The sequence below is a fragment of the Glycine max genome, chromosome 18 (assembly GCF_000004515.6).
Source record: "Glycine max cultivar Williams 82 chromosome 18, Glycine_max_v4.0, whole genome shotgun sequence".
NCBI classification, from domain to species: domain Eukaryota; kingdom Viridiplantae; phylum Streptophyta; class Magnoliopsida; order Fabales; family Fabaceae; genus Glycine; species Glycine max.
In genome coordinates, this window is record NC_038254.2 from 24,792,864 (window position 1) to 24,812,922 (window position 20,059).

Below are 20,059 nucleotides of genomic sequence, written 5' to 3' on the forward strand. Positions count from 1 at the left end.
AAATTCTGGTGTATAAACTGAATTGTAAGTAGATAACTACAATTATAGATAATACTGGATATTATACTATTTAATACCAAGTTGTGACAAAGAGTACTATTTTAGAACGCCAAAAAGAGTAGCCATAAAAATTCACATTGTTATGACAATGCTAGTGCTAAAACAAAAGTGAAAAACTAATTTCAATTCAAATTTGACATACTTGACTGTCACCATAAGAAATATAAAACCCCACTAAATATAAAATAGAAAAATACACGAATTTCATTATAGAAATATTGACATACTTCTCTGTCAACAATTGATATCAACATTGACATACCCACAAATTAGCTTGCATATTAAATAATGATTAAATACTCATTTGGTCCCTATAGTTTCATGATTCTTACCTTTTTAGTCCCTATAGTTTGAAAGTGGTCTTTTTAGTCCTTAAAGTTTACATCTTAATTCTCTTTTAGTCATTGTAGTTTAAAAGTGTTCTTTTTAGTCCTTATAGTTTGTATTTTAATTCTCTTTTAGTCCCTATAATTTGAAAACTATAGGGACTAAAAAGACCACTTTCAAAACCACAGGGACTAAAAGAGAATTAAAATGTAAACTATAGGGACTAAAAAGATCACTTTCAAACTATAGGGACTAAAAAAGTAAGAATCATGAAACTATAGCGACCAAATAAGTAATTTAACCTTAAATAATAAATCAAATTAAGTGAGTAGCAAAGAAAATGCTACTTCATCACGTATAATAAATCAAATTAATTTATAGACTTGTTGGTACAGTGTAGGGCTGTTGTGCCGTGTGGGAGAGTGTCGTTGGTGACGAGGGTGTTGTGCAGTGATGATGACGACGAGGTTGTGCTGTCATGCCAGTACGGTGCAGACTGTAGTGACGCTGGTGAGGGAGGGAGAGGTGTGTAATAGGTGAAGGAGGTAGGGTAAGGGGAGCGCCGCTGAGGGAAGGAGGAAGGGAGGCAGGGTGGTTGAGGCCATGAGTTCGTGACTTGTAAGGGAGAACGTCGCATGAGTGTGAGAGTGAGTGTGTGACTGCATGAAAGAGAAGAGGAGGGTGCAGAGTAGATAGATTAGGGTTTTATTTCTACCTTATGTTATATATTTTCGATTACGAAAAAGAATTATACATGTTCATTTTTTAAATTATAACATAAATTCTATCTCCATAAATATGGATATAAGACAAATAAGAAAAGGGGATCACTTTTTTTTTCGTTCTTATCCTAGTCCTTTTTGTGCAAGTAAAATAAGATGGGACTTCAAAGAATTAAAGGATTATTTCGTTTCTGATAGTTACTTATTTAATCGGTGGATGGAAGTATACTCTAGATCGGAATTATGGGGAGTACTGCCTTGTTTTTTTCTACCAACGGAAAGCCCCAATTAGTATTTTTTTCAATTATACATAAATATAAATGTTCTTTTAGATATTTTAAAAAATATATGTTACTAATCCTTTGTTTATTTTGGTGTTTCTAATCATCCATTCATTTTTTATTAATCCCTTATTTATGTTAATATATATATATATATATATATATATATATATATATGCTTATATATATGCTAATTCATACAAATGATATTGAAAATTTAATTTAAAAAGGGTTGGTCTTTTACACCCGCTTCAAGACAGGATGACAAATCAACCAACCTTGGGAAAAACAACAACTTTTACCTATAATTTAATTCATTTTTTTCACTTTATTCTTATACATAGAAAATGAGACTCAATATTTTTAGTGCAATTTAAAATCATCATCTTTTCTATTAACTATAAGTAATATAGTATTCTATAAATTATATTCAAAAGAAGTTGTTTTATTGCACTCATATAACTATCTGATTAAATTTTTCAATCCGAATGCGAAAAATAAATTAAAAAAATCAATAGATATATATTCAATTTATTTTCCTACTTTACTACAAAGTACTATAAAGAGAAGGGTATAGCAAATGGTATCAAAAAAATTTTGTCTCAACGAATCGCACGTAGAGATATTGATAACACACATAGAGTTAATGGTATTTTATATAACTAATCGATTGAGTAGCTGCTCATAGACCACCCAAAAAGGAATATTTATTATTTGACCCATATCCTGACATAAGAAGTCCAATGGGAGCAATACTCAAAACAACAATCCATAAAAAAACACCAATATTCAGATCAGATAAAACAAAGTTATAGCCAAGAGGAATTACTGAATAGCTTATTATAATCGATATGACTGATATAGATGGTCCTATACTAAATAAAATATCTCCTTTAGATGGAATAAGATTCTCTTTCTAACGTAATTTTGTTTCGTCTACTAAAGTTTGTGTGGAAGCAATGTTTTCCAAGTTTATTTTGATGATGCAAAAGACTCAAGTCAAGAATCAATTCGTTCAATCAATGCAAGTTTCAAGAATCAAAGATTCGTTCAATCAATGCAAGTTTCAAGAATCAAAGAGTCGTTCAATCAAAGCAAGTTTCAAGAATCAAGATTAAAGTGAAGATTCAAGAGAAGACTCAATTATGATAAGTATTAAAAGAGTTTTTCAAAATATTGAATAGCACAATTTTGTTCAAGAGAATTTTTCAAAGAAAAATATTTTACCAAGAGTTTTACTCTCTAGTAATCGATTACCAGAAGGCAGTAATCGATTACCAGTAGCCAACATTCTTTTCAAACTGATTTACAAAGTTGTAATCGATTACCATAATCATGTAATCGATTACCAATGTTTTTAAAACGTTAGATGTCAAATTTCAAGAGTCACAACTTGTGATAAAACATTTTCAAATCATTTCAAACTTGTGTAATCGATTACACAATACTTGTAATCGATTACCAGTGTTTCTAAACATTTTGATTTTTAAATTTAAACATGAAGAGTCACATCTGTTGATGTGTAATCGATTACACTATGATGGTAATCGATTACCACTGACTTATTTTGAAAATTAAATTACCAAAAGTCACAATTCTTAAAGTGACTAGTTTCTGAAGATTTTTCAAAAGTCACAACCTTTAAAGTGACTAGTTTTCAAAAGAGTCACAACTTTTAAAGTGACTAGTTTTCGAATGAGTGACAACTTTTAAAAAGTGACTAGTTTTGAAGAAATTGCCAAGAGTCATAAACTTTTAACTTGAGTCATCAAATGACTATAAATATGTGACCATGACACGAATTTTAAAGTGACAACTTTCAGATTTCTTTCATTCATTCAAAGCATTCTTCTAAGAGTTGTTGTTCAAAACTTTCTTTATTCAAGAAAAGTTCATTGGCCAAAAACTTGTGCTATTCTTCTTCTTCATTCCTTTTCCCTATTGCCAAAAGGTTCAAAGAACTAACCGCTTGAGAATTTTTTTTATTCTTCCTTCTCTCTTTTGCCAAAAGATTCAAAGGACTAATCGCCTGAGAATTCTTTTGATTCTTCCTCTTCCCTCTAAACAAAAGATTTCAAAGGACTAACCGCCTGAGATATCTTTTGTTTCCCCTTACAAAGATTCAAGGGACTAATCGCCTAAGAATTCTTTGTGGTACAAGTAGAGCGTACATCTACTTGGGTTGTAATACTGAGAACAAGAGAGGGTACATCTCTTGTGGATCAGTTCAAGTGGAGTGTACATCCACTTGGTTGTTCAAAGAGAACAAGGGAGGGTACATCCCTTGTGGATCTTTGCTTGTAAAGGATTTTACAAGGTTATTGAAAATCTCAAGAACCGGTGGTTGCTTGGGGATTGGATGTAGGCACGGGTTGTTGCCGAACCAGTATAAATCCTGTGTTTGTCTTCTTCTTCCCTACACTCTTTATCTTTCCACTGTGTTCTTTTTATTTCCGCTTTACTTTTGTCTAAGTTATTGTTTCTGTTCTTTACTTTCTCATAACTTAGTAGTAAAGCTTAATTGAATCTAGTAACATTAAGAAGGATAAATTTTTAATTAGTCAAGACACGTTCATAATTAATTCATCTCCCCCTTCTTAATTATTCTGAGGCCACTTGATCCAACAGTTTGAAGAACTCCAAAAGGACCTGCGCATTCATGTCCAATACGTTGTTGTATCCCTGCGGATATTTCCCTTTCTAACCATACAATTGCTAGTACACTTGTTGTAATTTCCAATATAAGAATCAAAATAGGGGAAATAACCATATAATTCCATATATCTCCTTAAAAGATTCCAATATGAAAAAATGGATATCTTGTATCTCTGTTAAATAAATTATCATTTCAACGATCAAATTCTCCTATAATAATATCTATGCTACCTAGTATTGTCATAATATCGGCCAATTTCATTCTTTTAACTAATCGAGGAAGAATTTGCAAATTAATAAAACCTGGCAGATGAATTTTCCATTTCTAGGGAAAATCATTTTGATCCCCTATTAGAAAAATTCTCAATTTTCCCTTGGGGGCTTAAATTCTTACATAAAGTTCTTGCTTTGGCAATTCAAGAGTCAGAGACGGTTTTTTACTAATAAATTGATACTCAAACTCATTCCATTCTGACTCTTTTTTCTATCAAAACAGTGAATTTCCAAATTTTCATAAGGTCCGCCAAGAAAACGAATATCTGTTTACACTACCCATTTTATATTCATCGCAGATTTTATTCACGGCTATCCATGGTTGCGAATTGTTTTTGCCATTCCTAGTTAAAGTTAGTGCTTAGGCCTTGATAGATGATTCCTATTCCCGACACTACTTATACTGCCTTGTCATCCTACAAAATTTTATAGTGATAGTAATAATGAGACTAAAATAAATCCTTCCAAGGTTATCTTAACTAACCAGAGTGCAATTATTCTTATATACTTTTCAGCTTCAATTACCTCAATTATAAGTAGACCATTCTAAGGTTATCTCTTCAACCAAACTTAATCTCTTTTTTGATCAAATTAATTCTTTATAAGGTTATATAAATTTTTTTTGAAGTAAATTAAGGGTTCATTCGTTTAAAATAGACTTTAAAAAGTAATCATTTTTTAACTTTTTGAGTTTTTTTAAAAAAAGTATTCAGAAGATGATGAAAATTAAAATCTTATTATATCAAAAACTATTTTAGGTTTTATAAAATCAGTTAGTTCCTTTTTTTAAAAAAATTAATATTATAAATAAATATAAATCAGTTTTTATAAAAGCTATTTAAGCCTAAGCATAGGTTGCTCCTAGCAGGGGTGGACTAGGGGGGCCAAATATAAAATAGATAAATTTATACTAAAAGATATACATTAATTAATATATTTTTTTATAAAAAAAGCCTAATTAATTATGTTGCAAAAATTTATTCAAGTAAATTTCAATGAATGTCTTGTACAATTTAATATTTATTTATTTTTTCAATTTTTTAGAATGCACTTTTCCAAAGTTTATACAATGTTGTTTAGATTCAAAGCTAGAAGGAGATTGAAGACTAACAAATAATAACAAGAAGAACAAAGTTGAGAGAAGAGAAACAAAAAAAAAATGAAGAATAGTAATTAAAAAAAAAAAGAATAGCTATGGTATGTCCCAAAATTTAAGTTGTTCCTTGTGTAGTATTCATAAACTTATCTTATAGACAAAAGTTAATAATAAATAGTAGTACTATTTAACTCCTCAAATCAATTAGTACCAAGTCAATATAAAAGAAAGAAGAATAAAGTTATTTGATTACAATTATAAATATTTTTTTTGCTGGAACAATTATAAATATTTATAATCTTTAAAATACATTATAAAAGGAAAAAATATTAAAAAAACACTCAAATATTTTGTTTATAAAAGGAAAAAATATATAACTATTTCTACAATGAAGACTATAAAAAGAAAATTAGTATGTATAAAGTATATTTGCCTTAAAAGGAAGAAAAAATGTCATTATTTTCACAATGAATACCATAAAAGGGAAAAAAATATTTTATCAAAAATAAAATTAAATAGGTAATTAATACTTAAATATTATTATTTTCTACCATCAAACTCTTTAAATAAAATATTTAATTTATTATTAAAATATTATACATTGTACATATTAAAAAATTATATTTAAAGGGGGGGGGGGGGGGGGGGACTATTTCATCCGCCCCTACCAGGTGATTTAGGTAGTTTCATATCGAGCAAATTAAGGCTGTAACATCCCAATTTTTCATGTGTGTGTGGTAGACAACGTTATTGTTTTGTTATGCAATTGGTTAGTGTTTTTAGACTATTGAAATGGTAAAAAAAAATGGGATGTTATCATAGGATACCTAGGCATGGTTAAACTCTTAAGTTTTTAAGTTAAAGTCTAGAAAAAATAAGGATAATTCAGAGAAAATTTTTTGGTCAAATAATGGTCAACTCATTAATGACCTAGATGTTAATAATTGGATTTTGGTCTAAAAATAGAAATTAGAAGCTTGAAAGAAAATTAGTAATTAATGTAAGTAAAGTTAGAAATTAAGTGGGGATAATTAAGGTTGATTATTGGTGATTTAGATTCCTTAGAATTAGAAAAGGGGTAACTAAGTCATGAGAGTTTAAAGTGGAGGATATTTTCTTAAATGACTATATAACTAGTTTAAAAATAGAATTTTAGTTTAATTAGTTGGTGACTAATTAAATTTTCTAGTTATGTGATGTAGAATAATTAAAATAAGTTAGAGTTGTAACACCTTGAAACATTATAACTCAAACTGACAGAGGAAACTCTGTGTTGTGTCATTTGTGCATGTATGAATTTAATTTCAGTAGTTATATTTTTTTAATTGTAGAGTTTCATGTTATATATATGTATGTGATTGATTTAATAAAGCTTGATAGAGAAATATAAATTGTCCGAGCTAGATTTTCATCTACGCAAGAATTGGACTGTGCATTGAGTCACAATGTAATTTGTCTCTGTGAGTGGACTATGTGCAAGGTTCACTCTGAGTACACATATCCTAAGGGAGGTTAGCACACTAATCTAGAAGATTATGATAAGATTTATCAGTTTTAGCAAAAACAGTTTTTACCATTTTTGGCAAAATTCTACTTTATTCTTTTATAGTTAGTTTTGGAAAAGTGCAAGAAGTCATATAAGGCATGGCTGAGCTAGTGGAGAGCACCTCAAGAGCTGTCCAAGCTGCCAATTAATCATATTAATGGTCATTCAAAGTGCTTAAGTTACGAAGATAAGGATTAGGCCTTGCAATCCCATTAGTCCAAGCTTTTCACCTACAATAAGTGTTGTTTCAAAAAGCCAAAGCCTAGGCCAATTCTCTCATTTTGCTAAAGCTTTTGGAGAAAGAGGAGACCATATTTTTCTTTTTCTTCCAAGTTTTACCAAGTGTTCTTGAGCCCTTCTTCCATCAAGCTCAAATAAGTGACCTCCATTTTCAACTCTAAGCTTGATTTTCACTTCATTTTCTTGCTCTATTCTCACTTGTAGTTTCAAAACCTTATTTTGCACTCTTGAAGGTTGGAAACTTGAATCTAAACTTCCTCATTCTTCCTTCTAAATTTTATGGAGACTACTAGAGGTAAAGGAGGTCATTCCAACTCTTGAACCATAGGCTTGTTGAACTATTTTGAATATGTTGTTGTTTTGAAATTTTCGAGCTTGTTGTCATGTCCTGAATCTGTGTGCTGAGTTATTTTTCTTAAGTTTTTTATGCCAAAAATGAGTTCCTAGCAAATGTTACAGATAAAACAAGTTTAAGGATCTTTAGTAAAATGAAAAATCTGTCACGAATTTGGACGGAGAGTTACAAAAGCATGGACTATTTTTATTAAAGTTTTGACCTCAAAAATGAGTTTATTAGGTTTGAAAATATAGGGTAGCATATAAGATTTGCGAAAATCCAACTCTCGGAGCACCGAGAACGCTAAAAATAAGTTAGGAGCAAAACTGTGAAAAATCGAGTGACAAAGTGATTTTAGAGAGTAGATAGCTTAACTTTGGAATCCATGTCTCCATATAAATTATCTTAGAATTATTTATTTTCCGGAACTGCTGATGTATTTACTTTTATATTACTAAGGTAAATGCAAGATTTGATGACTGATGCATGTTCTAAAATTGTGATAATTCTCTGCTGATAAAATTACTTAAATGTGTGCCTATATTATATTATGATTATTGAATGATAACATCAACATAGTGTGAACTCCAACAATTATATTTGTGGCATGCAATTTTTTTTTATAATATATATATATATATATATATATATATATATATATATATATATATATATATATATATATATATATATATATATATATATATATATATATATATATATATATATATATATATATATATATATATATATTGTCTGCATATTGTCATTTTTATTTGTACGTGCTATGGATTGGGTCCGGGGGTGTTCGATCCTCTCCAAATTTTTTGTTATGTTTGTTTAGACAACTATAATTACAAAGGCTATGTTGTTAGATTATTTTGTATGACAAGTGGTTTTATTGCTTAAGGGGCCACGATTAGTTTCTTGAGAGTAGTATGCAGGGTTGAACCTCGTCTCTCTTTCTTGTTTGCTTGTTTGTATGCGTTCATTGATGTATGTGGTATGAGGACTACACACGTGAGACGATGGCAAGATTCAAGAGGATTGGACCGAGAGTAAAAGAATAAGAGGAAGTGGATGATGGACAAAGATACACTAGGGTGTGGGCAGAGAGGTTCAAAAAACCTAGGGGAATTAGCGAGTGGTGACTACCCGACATTTGGTGCACTCATTTAGCACAGGTAACTCTCAGGTCTCACTTTGCTACTCCTGATGGGCTTCGAGACTATGCTTTTTGAGTTGGGAGATAAGGGGTCGATGTACGATGTATCCGTATGTAGCAATCACTTCTGACTATCATCCATATTATTTTGTAAGACGACCAAGACTTGGGATGATTGGTGGCAGTGATTTGGCCCAATGGTGAACTAAGTGTGATAGTTACGTCCTTAGAATGCAAGAATGTTGTTTGTTTGGATAACCACACAGAGTGGTTACGTAGATTGTATGTTTTAATTTTGTTTTACTATTGCCTATTGTTTGTGGTATTTGAGGAATGAAGGACTCACCCTTGCAACCACCATTCTAGGGGGAGGTCATGGAGCATCCATTGAGGATGTATATTTAGGAGAAGAAGCAGGCCTCCATGCATACTTTGGTTACATCTGACACCACTTTTTGTTGTTAGATGAGCCGTAGATACCACTGATCACCATAGAGGCACATGCTACATATCATTTGTAAGTCTTAGGTAATGAATGCTCTGAGTGTAGGATTGTTTTCCCTTTTTGATGTATATTTAGGTGGGAAGATTTCTATACTCAGTGTCATGATATTTTATTGTATTAAACCTTTTGGTGATACTGTATAATATTTTGAGGGGCGATGGATATTTTATTTTCTTGTTAACAATTGTAATGACTTCGGTACATCTATGTTTATATCTTAAGGGTCACAGAGGGTCATTATGTATGATTACATATTTCTTGCAGTTTATTAGTATTCAGTTTTGTGCAAGTTAATTCTTTATAAGTTGTTTTTTATAGCATTATGTAAAGGTGGAAGAAAAATTACACGAACTTTCAAAATGCTTTTTAAATAGAAACCATGGTTTAAATAGAACTTTCATGAGCATTTTAATTATACGTACATGTTTTAATCAAGCGCAACACATATATGTATATGTGTTCCTTTTCTATAAAAAACACATATTGAGATATTTTATCAACTTAGAAATAGAAACTAGATTTAGCGACACATATTCCACAATATTTATTATTTATACTATTTTAAAGCAACATTTCAGGAAAAAAAAAGGATTTTAAGGTGTTACAGAGGCAACTACAATTTTTTTTCCCTTCTTAAATGCTTTACCTCCCAAGATTTCTTATGGGCTCAAGAAAGCATGTGGGCATGGTCAAACTCCCCATTTGAAAATAGCGGTGCTGCCAAATAGAAGATAGAAAAAATTGAATAAGGATCCCTAAGAAACATGATCAAAACATTGTTTCAGTGGAATATTTGTCTTAGCTGCTATGAAGCCTACATACGGGATACAACATGGGTATGATATGACACAAATATGGGGACATGATGAATTAATTTAAATTAAGGATACGGCATGTCTTAGATACATTAATAAAAAAAAATTATATATGAATGCAATTATGCATATTTTGTTTTTGATCTACAGAATAGGCAAAATAAAATTATTCAACAAAAACAACCAAATTGCAAGACTCATTGTTAACTCATGATCTAGGCAATTGTACTTAGTCTAAGTAGTAATAAAGAAATGATAAGTATTCATGTATCATAACCACAGAGACTCGGTGTAATATCTAGGAATTGAAAAAAAAATATTATCTAAAACATTGAAAGCATACGAAGCATTCATAGCAGCCAGTTGTCCATTCACTTGGGCAAATGAGAAATTGTTTATCAATTTAAAAAAAATAAATTTGTTGTAGCGAGAGAAGAGTTTGCTATAGCGAGAAAAGAAACAATTTATGATTTTGAATAGAATTTTGTAGTGAAAATGGAAAATAAAAGGAAAAAGCATTGTTGGCTCGAATTCCATAGCATTCATCATATGCTATTCGATTTCCAATCATATTCTCAGTTCAATGCAACCAAGATTCAACTGAATTGATTAAATCCTAGATTCTTAGATAATTAACCCTTGAAAAAGATGATGGAACTCACAAACCAAGAGGAGGGGGGTTGAATTGGTTTATAACTTAAATCAAACTTAAAAAAACCAGAGTAAAAAAAAACTTCTTTTCCAAGGATTGTAATGCAAACTTTTGATAAACCAATATTTAATCAATCACCCTTAATACAATAATTTTTTATTAAAGTCTTTCACAAAAATATATTTTATTTAACCTTTAATAAATTGATCACAACCCAACTTTTTATACTAGTTCACTCTCTATCTCTAGAAAAGCTAATCCAGTTATCTAATCCAACACAAATTTTTCACTATGCACATAAAATTCTTACAAGCAATCCCAATCAATCTCAGTTCCTACCCCAATAAAAGAGATTAAGGTACCCAACCCTAGAGTCCTTTGTGAATAAGAGCCTAAGAGAAACCTACCATTAGCCCAAACTAGAAAAACCTATTCTAGCACATAAAGTTCACATAAAGTCCTTATCCTGAAAACCTGCATCTTCATCTTCCAAAGAATGTTCTTAAACAATAGAATTAGTTTCATCACACACAACATGTACAGATTCTTCTACACATAAAGTTCTCCTATTAAACACTCTATATGCTTTGCTTTGGAAAGAATAACCAAGAAAAATAGCTTCAACGACTTTTGCATCAAATTTGCCAAGAGATTCTTTACCATTATTTAAAACAAAACAATGACAACCAAAGACACTTAAGTGAGATATATTTGGTTTTCTTTCTTTTTAAAGTTCATAAGGGGTTTTCTTTAGAATAGGTCTTATAAGTACCCTATTTAAAGTATAGTAAGTAGTACTCACAGCATCAGCCCAAAAGTACTTTGGTAACTTTTGTTTCATTTAGAAAAGTTTTGTTTCCTTCTTCAAGGGATCTATTTGTCCTTTCCACAACATCATTTTGTTGATTCTCGGGGCGAAAAAATTATGGTGAATTCCATTTTCTTCATAAAAATTTTCAAAATACTCATTTTGAAATTCACCCCATGATCACTTCTAATTGAAACAATATTAAGACCTTTCTCATTTTGAATAACTTTGGCAAGTTTGCGAAAAGCATCAAATGCTTCACTTTTGGTTTTCAAAAACAAAGTCCAAGTGAACCTTGAATTGTCATCTACAATTACTAAGCCATAGTAGTTGCCACACAAACTCATGGCTCTTGAAGGCCCAAATAAATCTATATGAAGTAGTTTAAGGGGTTTTGAAGTAGAAACAATGTTTTTACTTTGAAAAGAATTTTTAACTTGTTTCCCTTTTTGACATGCTTCAAATAATTTATTTATCAAACTTGAGTTTCGGAATACCAATTACTAAGTCCTTTTTAACTAGATGATTGAGATGATGCATGTTTATATGTGCAGCTCTACGATGACATAACCAAGAATCATGAATCTTACTTACCAAACAACTAAGTTCATGAAATAATGCATGTTCAATATTCAACATGTAGATATTACCTATTCTTTTACCTATATGAACAACCTGACCAGAAATAGCTTCACAAATGAGACAACAGTTCTTGTTGAATTCAATTTTGAAGCCTTTGTTACATAGTTGACTAATGCTCAAGAGATTGTGCTTAAGTCCATTAACATATAGAACATTTTTTATTTGTGTCTTGTGCTGATTTCCAATGTTTCTTCTCCCAAAATTCTTCCCTTATTGTTGTCTCCAAAAGTGACATATCCTCCTTCCTTTGACACAAAGTCAGTAATTTTAGACTTGTCACCCATCATGTGCCTAGAGTAGCCACTATCCAAGTACCATAATGAGTCCCTTACTTTTAGGCACACCTACAAGACAAAATCAATTAGAGACAGGTGGTACCCAATTGAGGTTGGGTCCAATGAGGTTAATTTCCACAATTAAATCTTTAGGAATCCAAACACATTTACCTCTAGGTACGTCAAATATCCTAACATAGCATTTATAAGATGTGTGTATCCTTTTTTCATGCAATAATGACAAGTCATTGCTTTAGGATTAGAATGCACTATGGTTTTCTTTCTGGAGACTTTGTTTGGGTTTACCTTTTTGAAGGATGAAAACTTGGTTTTCGTAGAAAAGGTAGTTTGCTTGTCATATCCCAATCCAATCTTATTGGTAGTATTCTTTTGCACACTGAGCAAGTGACTAAGATCACTCTTTCCTTTGTTCAATTTTCTAAACAGATCTTTAAGATAGGAAAGCTCAGTTTGCAACTTCATATGTTCTTCATAGTGATCCTTTTTGAACTTTCTAAACTCAATTTGCAAAGATTTGTAATCATTCATATTAAGAGTAGTAGATGCACAAACACAACCAGTGGCTTTATAGCTTGAAACAAGTTTTTCATTTTCTTGTCTCAATTTATCTAGCTCACTTTGTGTTGAATCCAATTTAGTGATATACAGTTTTAGATCGCTTATCAACTTATTGTTTGAAACAACAAGCCTTTGCGCTTCATGATGCACTTCATTAAATGCTTTCGAAACTTCTTCAAATTCAAAATTTACCTCAGTTTCTTCAATGGTTGAAGAGTCATCCATTGAATCCACCATCAAGCACATATTTGTAACATCTTCTTCACTAGAAGAGTCAGAGGATGTGGATCCATTGTCTTCCCAAGCTATGTAGGCCTTTTTCTGTTTTTTGTCCTTCTTTCCTTTCTTTTCAGCAAGTTGTTTTCTAAGGTAGATAAGACATTTAGATTTGATGTGACCTTGCTTCCCACATTCGAAGCATGTGAAGGTGTTGTTGTTGCTTTCTATCTTCTTTGAAGGTTTAGAGAATTTTTTGTCTTTGAATCTTTTGAGGAACTTTCCAAACTTCTTCAACATCAAGCTTAAATTCTCTACATCTTCATCATCACTAGAGTTTTCTATGTAATTTTCCTTTAAAGAATTAACTTTGAGTGCAATTCCTTTTCTCTTCTTTTTTGTTTCTTCTGCATGAGATTGTTGAATTAACTCATGTTCCTATGCAAGCAATTTTCCGAAGAGAGCTTCCATCGACATTGATGCTAAGTCCTTGGATTCCTTGATTTTTGTGAACTTTGGTTCCCAAGTTCTTGTAAGATAGTTGAGGATTTTGATGTTTAGCTCATCGGCTTCAAACATTTTTCCAAGACCAAGAAGGTGATTCACAATATGGGTGAATCTTGTTTGAAGTTCTAAAATGGTTTCTCCATTCTTCATTCTGAAAGCTTCATATTTGGATAGAATAGTGTGGTTTCTTGATCTTCTTACATCTCTAGAGCCTTCATGAGTGACTTCAAGCATTTTCCATATTTCCTTTGCACTTTTGTACCTTGCAGTATGAAAGAATTCATCAGAAGATAAACCAGAAGTTAAAATGTTTTTAGCCTTTTGATCATCTTTAACTATTCTTTTCTCATCATCTTTCATCTCATCCTATTCTTTGGGTACCAATTCACCATTTACATCTTTAGTTGGAAAAAATGGTCCTTTAACAATAGCATTCCATGCAGGATCAATTGACTGAAAAATGATTTCCATTTTTTTTTGCTAAAACAAAAAATGTTCTCCCTCAAACAATGGAGGTCGATTGAAAGATGTACCGTCTTTGAAAGTGATTTTTTTAGAGCCCATTTTTGAAAAACTGTTATCTTGAGCAACTTTCAAGATGTAGCTCTGATACCAATTGAAGGTGAATTGGTTTCTAACTTAAATCAAACTTAAAAAAACAAGAGTAAAAAAAGCTTCTTTTCCAAGGATCATATCACAAACTTTTGATAAACCAATATTCAATCAATCGCCCTTAATACAATAATCTTTTGTTAAAGTTCTTTCACAAAAAGATATTTTCTTTAACCTTCAGTAAAGCGATCAAGACTATAATGAGTATGAAAGATAAGATCAAGAGAAGATGTACACCAATTTTTATATTGGTTCACTTTTTATCTCTAGAGAAACTAATCTAGTTATCTAATCCAATCCGAATTAGATTTTCACTATACACATAAAATTATTAGAAGAAGTCCCAATCAATCTCAGTTCCTACCCCAGAAAAAGAGACTAAGGTACCCAACCATAGGGTCCTTTGTGAATAAGAGCCTAAGAGAAACGTACCTTTAGCCTAAACTAAAAAAAACTATTCTAGCATGCCTTCAGAAATTCATGCATATACTAATAACATGTAAAACACATCAAGGAGAGACACAACTAGATCAATCACATGCAAGAACCTTTGCTTGAGGGAATGAGTGTCTTCTTGAACTCAAGAGAAATTCACAACTTACTTTTTACCATGAGAGCTTTAGAAAAACTAAGTCTAGAAGTTGTAAGTCGCGCACTTATTCTATGCACTTTTCTTCTCTCTTTCTTCTTATATTTGTTGTTGTAAAAATGAGAACACAAGGTGGTTATTTATAGAGAAAATAGTTATAACCGCCTATAATTGATTAAATATTCAAAGTAATTGATTATTTTGAAGAAGTAATCGATTATGTTATCATTTCAATCGATTAAAGTGTTCTTCCGAATATCTGGAAAACTTTCAAGAATTGTGTAATTAATTAGATTCTTGATGTAATAGATTAAAGTGTTCTTGATCACTTCTAGGAGCACTCTTAAGAGTAAAGTAATTGATTATGATCACTTGGTAATTGATTAAATCAAAGACTCATGAAAAACCATACTTGGTCTCAACTGAATTGTTTAATCGATTACAGTTAACTAGTAATCGATTAAACGGAAACGAGAATCTCTCTCAAGCTACAAACACTTGTGTAATCAATTATGATTATCCTTGTGATAGATTAAAACAGAGAGTTTTGTTCACTGAAGAAGTTTCTAACTTTAGAAACAATCTTCTTTCCTTTATATGATGATGCATGATGTACAAATGAAAATATAGAGACTAAAATGCAACAATCAATACAAATGTCACTCAAAGAGTTGGGCATATAAGAAGACAAAGCTTCTTCAAGCTTCTTCATATTCCTCCCCTATCTCTAAAAACCCTTAATTCCTAAGTTAGATTCCTAATTCCTTAGTAAACCTAACCTAGAAATCAGAGTTTGCATAGATAATCTCTACAATGCCAAAACCTATTTGTATTCCTAAAATTAGATTCTCACACATTTGCAATTCAGATCTTGAACCAATTTTTTTTTCAACACAATTTGACTCCTAAAAGCAAGGTTGATCAAGCCTAAGCATGCATCTAAGCAAAGAATTGGAAAATGATCACATAACAAAGAACACAAATAAGAAATTGGAGAATCACATACTTTAAGCTACTTCATTCAGTCCAACAACATGGAGTGTAACTACAATGGATGATATTTGGATCCAAAAGAACAGCAAAAATGGAACTTGCAATGGACAAAAAGAGAGAAAATAAAGAGAAAGAGGGAGAAAAAAGTGCAAATTCTAACAATGGAATTACAAAAAAAAAGTGACAAAAAGTTTCTATTATGATGTTACAAGCTCTTTTTAATGAGAGCTAAAGCTATAATTTTTATGTCACATTAGACTCTTGCTGTAGCGAGGACAATTCTCACTACAACAAGTCTTCATTCGTTGCAAAGGACACTTTCACTTGAATCTTCATGCTCTTTGGACCAACTTTCGTTGTGGTTACACATGCACTTACTGTGGCAAGTTCTTGATCTAAGACTGAAGATTTGCTATGGTGAGGTGTAAATTTGTTGTGGTGAGTCTTTACACCCTTTCACTTGATATCTAGTCCTATCTTCCTGTGGTGATAGCTCATCTCGTTATGGTGAGTTCACGTTCGCAGCTCCTTATTCCTTTTAACTCAAAATGTTGTTGTAACATCAAAATTACATATAGAAACATTAAAAACTATCTTTCTTATATTCTAAACTAATTTTATACAACTTTATTGACAAAAGTAACAATTTGTTAACAAACATCCTAAAACTGCTAAGATAATTGCTCGCAAAAACAAAGTGTGAAAAGCAATTATCACTCATTCATATCAAACCCCCCAATACATTGACCATTTGTCATTAATTCATAAATGTAATAATGATCACAATTTTCAATAAAGATACTTGTGATCATAAAAAAAAAATTCAATTTTGCCCATATCATAAGATGGAAATTGTATCAATCAAAGCATATTTGGTAAAACTCAAAACAAGTATTGGCTCTATATGATAGCCAATTCAAAAGCATCATTACTAGTTCGTAGTTACTAAAATATTGTCTAACTCTAATTGTATCATTTTGTTCTCCTCCCTTGACATCATCTAAAAAAGCATAGATTCTAACTTTGATTCATCAAGAGACAAATATGCCATTTCAAGAACTCTAGCACCATAATATCATCTCTCCTTTTTTTATACCCTTCATCTTTCCTAGACAAAATTCAAAGATTGAAGTGCACATAAACCAAATATTCAACCTTTTTTGGATCTATTTCCCTTTAAAGAATGAGTAAAGGAGTATGTACTCCAATTCCTCTTACAACACGAGAAGAACATAGCTGCACAAGATGATTTAAGGCAAGCTTTTGGAGTAGAGGTGTAGAAGATCCATGCATCACCTACCAAGTTTTTGGATCTAATGCCCATTTATACTCAATTAAATCACATGAACCAAAGTCACCCGCACAAGATGAAGAACCCTTTTTGTAGCCTCACTAAGTCATACTTCACTATAATGCCTATAAAAAAAATTAGTCGTATTATGATTGAGAATGATCTAAGTCATACTTCATTATTGACAAATTAACATAAAAGGATTGTCGTGGATTTAAAGAATGAGCTATGCAATGAGGTGGGGTACAACTCTCGCTCCACCTTTAATTGAGTATTTCATAAACAACACCATAGAAATTGGATACTTCATTTTCTTGCTTTACCTCATGCCTATAGATGGTTGCCTTCACCTTTTATATTATAGAATCCCATATTTCATACAACAAATGAAGAGTGGAAGCATCATTGTCACATATTCTAATCATGCTATATATATGATCCATGAAAGAAAGAATGTAATATACTTTATCTCACCATATATCATTCAAAATTATTTCTTTCACATATGCAACTTTTCTAACATCATCTTCTTTATAACTATTCCATTGATCACTAATGACCATATTTTGCAAAAAAAAAAAAATCAACATTTTGAATCTTTTTAGCATCACTTTCATGGAGGCAAAATGAGTTTCAACAATTGAAAGTTTAAGATAAGAAAACTCATTAAAAATAACTAATCTCATTGAATGAGACACGATGAAAGTCTTGATAAAACATATGCACCATCAATTACTTCAGTAATCCACCCACATTCACTGAAAACATTTTCATTTCCATCAGCATTCTTTGCAACATATATGTTTCACTCTAAGGTTCAAAGTATGAACCACACAAGGGATCCAAAAAAAGATGAGGGAATTCAACTTCTAACAATAACCCAACTACTTTACAAACAAGAGCATTATTTGTTATGATTTGGACCATATTTTGTGGTCATGCCTTCTTGTTACACATATTTTATTAATCTAGCCATGTAATGCTTGCCCTTATACTCCTTTGACCCATCAATAGCCTTTGAAAACATTGATCCTTCTTTGAGCATCTACCCAACTATTGGCAACCAGCATAAGTTCTTTTAAAATCCACACTGATTTTATAGGTTGAAGCAACCTCTCAATATGAACCTCTCGTTTTGCAAAAAGCCACTAAGATTCTTGTTAGCAGCAAATGAATAAGAACTAACAAAATATGATTTTCTAGCAAGATGAAATGATAAGCTAGTAGAATAAAACATTCTTGTTATCTCAACTCTAAGTTTATTCCTATCATCAATATTAAATGCATCCTTTATATTGCCATCGTCACTATAGTGCCCATTCTTCTTTTTAGTGGCAATTTTGGTGCCATTAGAGTCCTTTTGTTAGTAGGAAGTGGAATACTTTTGGTCTTTAATATGTTTTCAATGTATTCACAAATTCTTTTCAAATCAACTAATTATTCAACACTAACTTTAGAATAAATAGAAACTCCTTGACCCAAATTTTTTTGTAGATGGGCTTTAGCCCTAGAGTATGAACCTTTGACGGGTTTTTCACAAAATTACAAGTCCAACTCTTAATTGTCTTACAAACAGATATGGAATCTAAGCACTTGAAAGCATAGTTGAGACATCCATTTTGAGCATCTCACTTCAGGCTCAATTTTGTGCATGATCCAAATTGTATTAGACTACAACTTGCACATGAAAGTTGAATATCTTTCTTCAAGCTTTCCATACCCACCAAGAATAACTCAATTGCATTTTTGGAACTCTAGATACATTTTCCAGAGTGAACTCATCTTGCTAATGAAATTCCGTTTTGAATATGTTGCAAAAATGTTGTTCTTCGTGCCATGTTCATTGTGCAAATCTTCATGTCTACAAAATTTTTCTTGTTTTTTAGTTGCTAGTTACTTCTCATGGCTTGAAGTTTTTCTCTTCATCCAGTAAGCATGTTGACTTCTTCAATTGAACTTTCAAGCTTATCATCCTTTCTAAGTGACTCGTGACAACCCTTAGTTTACTTTAATTGTTGCTCTTAATAGAACTTGTCTTTTTTGAGTACACTTAAGCAAACTCATAAGTAGGCATAAACTCAAAAGGCTTATGATTTGTGTTCAAAAGGTTTGTCATAATTAAAACACCAAGGGTTTTGGACTTAACACTTTCAAATCTTTTGAAGCTTTTCACTTGGAAGAAAAGTTTAGACATCCATTTTGAAATTACTTGTTATGTTCTTCTCTTTTTATATGCATCATTTACAGATATGTTGGCTTGCATAACTTTCCTGCCTATGATGTTCTTCTTTGAGAGAGTTCTCTAATGTAGATGGAAAGCCACTGAATGTTCTTCTTATAAGAATAATTTGATGAGATGGCATAACAATCTTGTATTCCAAACATTCTGGTGTGAGCTTGTCATAGCATGTTTTGCTTGTTACTATTTTAATTTCTTTGACCCTCTGAATGGCTAAAATGGATTTTTATGTCTTCATGAGAGTTGTAGAGAGTTATACCCTTGACACTTAGGCACTGGTCTCATGTCATTTGGACCACTATATCATAATAAATGTTCAATGCATTGCAGTTCTATTATATTGTGAGGACAAAATAACATATTTATCTTGATCATCAATTTCCTCCAAGATATAAGCCATATTATCTCATGACTTCTTCATGAAAGATGTATAAATTTATCTTAGCTTCTCTAGTAGTCTTCAAATTACTACAAACATGTCAAGTTGTCCAAGCAGATCAATGTCTGCAACTTCAGGCTCAATTTTGTCCATGATCCATATTGTAATAGACCACAACTTGCATATGTAATTTTAAGATCTTTCTTGAAGCTTTCCATACCCACCAAGAATAGCTCAATTGCATTTCTGGAACCC

General features: G+C 31.4%; 1 pseudogene; it reads right to left on the reverse strand.

Moving 5' to 3' along the window:
- Window positions 1-1,570: 1,570 nt before the first annotated feature.
- On the reverse strand, window positions 1,571-11,829 carry LOC121173937 (NAD(P)H-quinone oxidoreductase subunit 1, chloroplastic-like; annotated as a pseudogene).
- Between the last annotated feature and the right edge of the window lie 8,230 nt (window positions 11,830-20,059).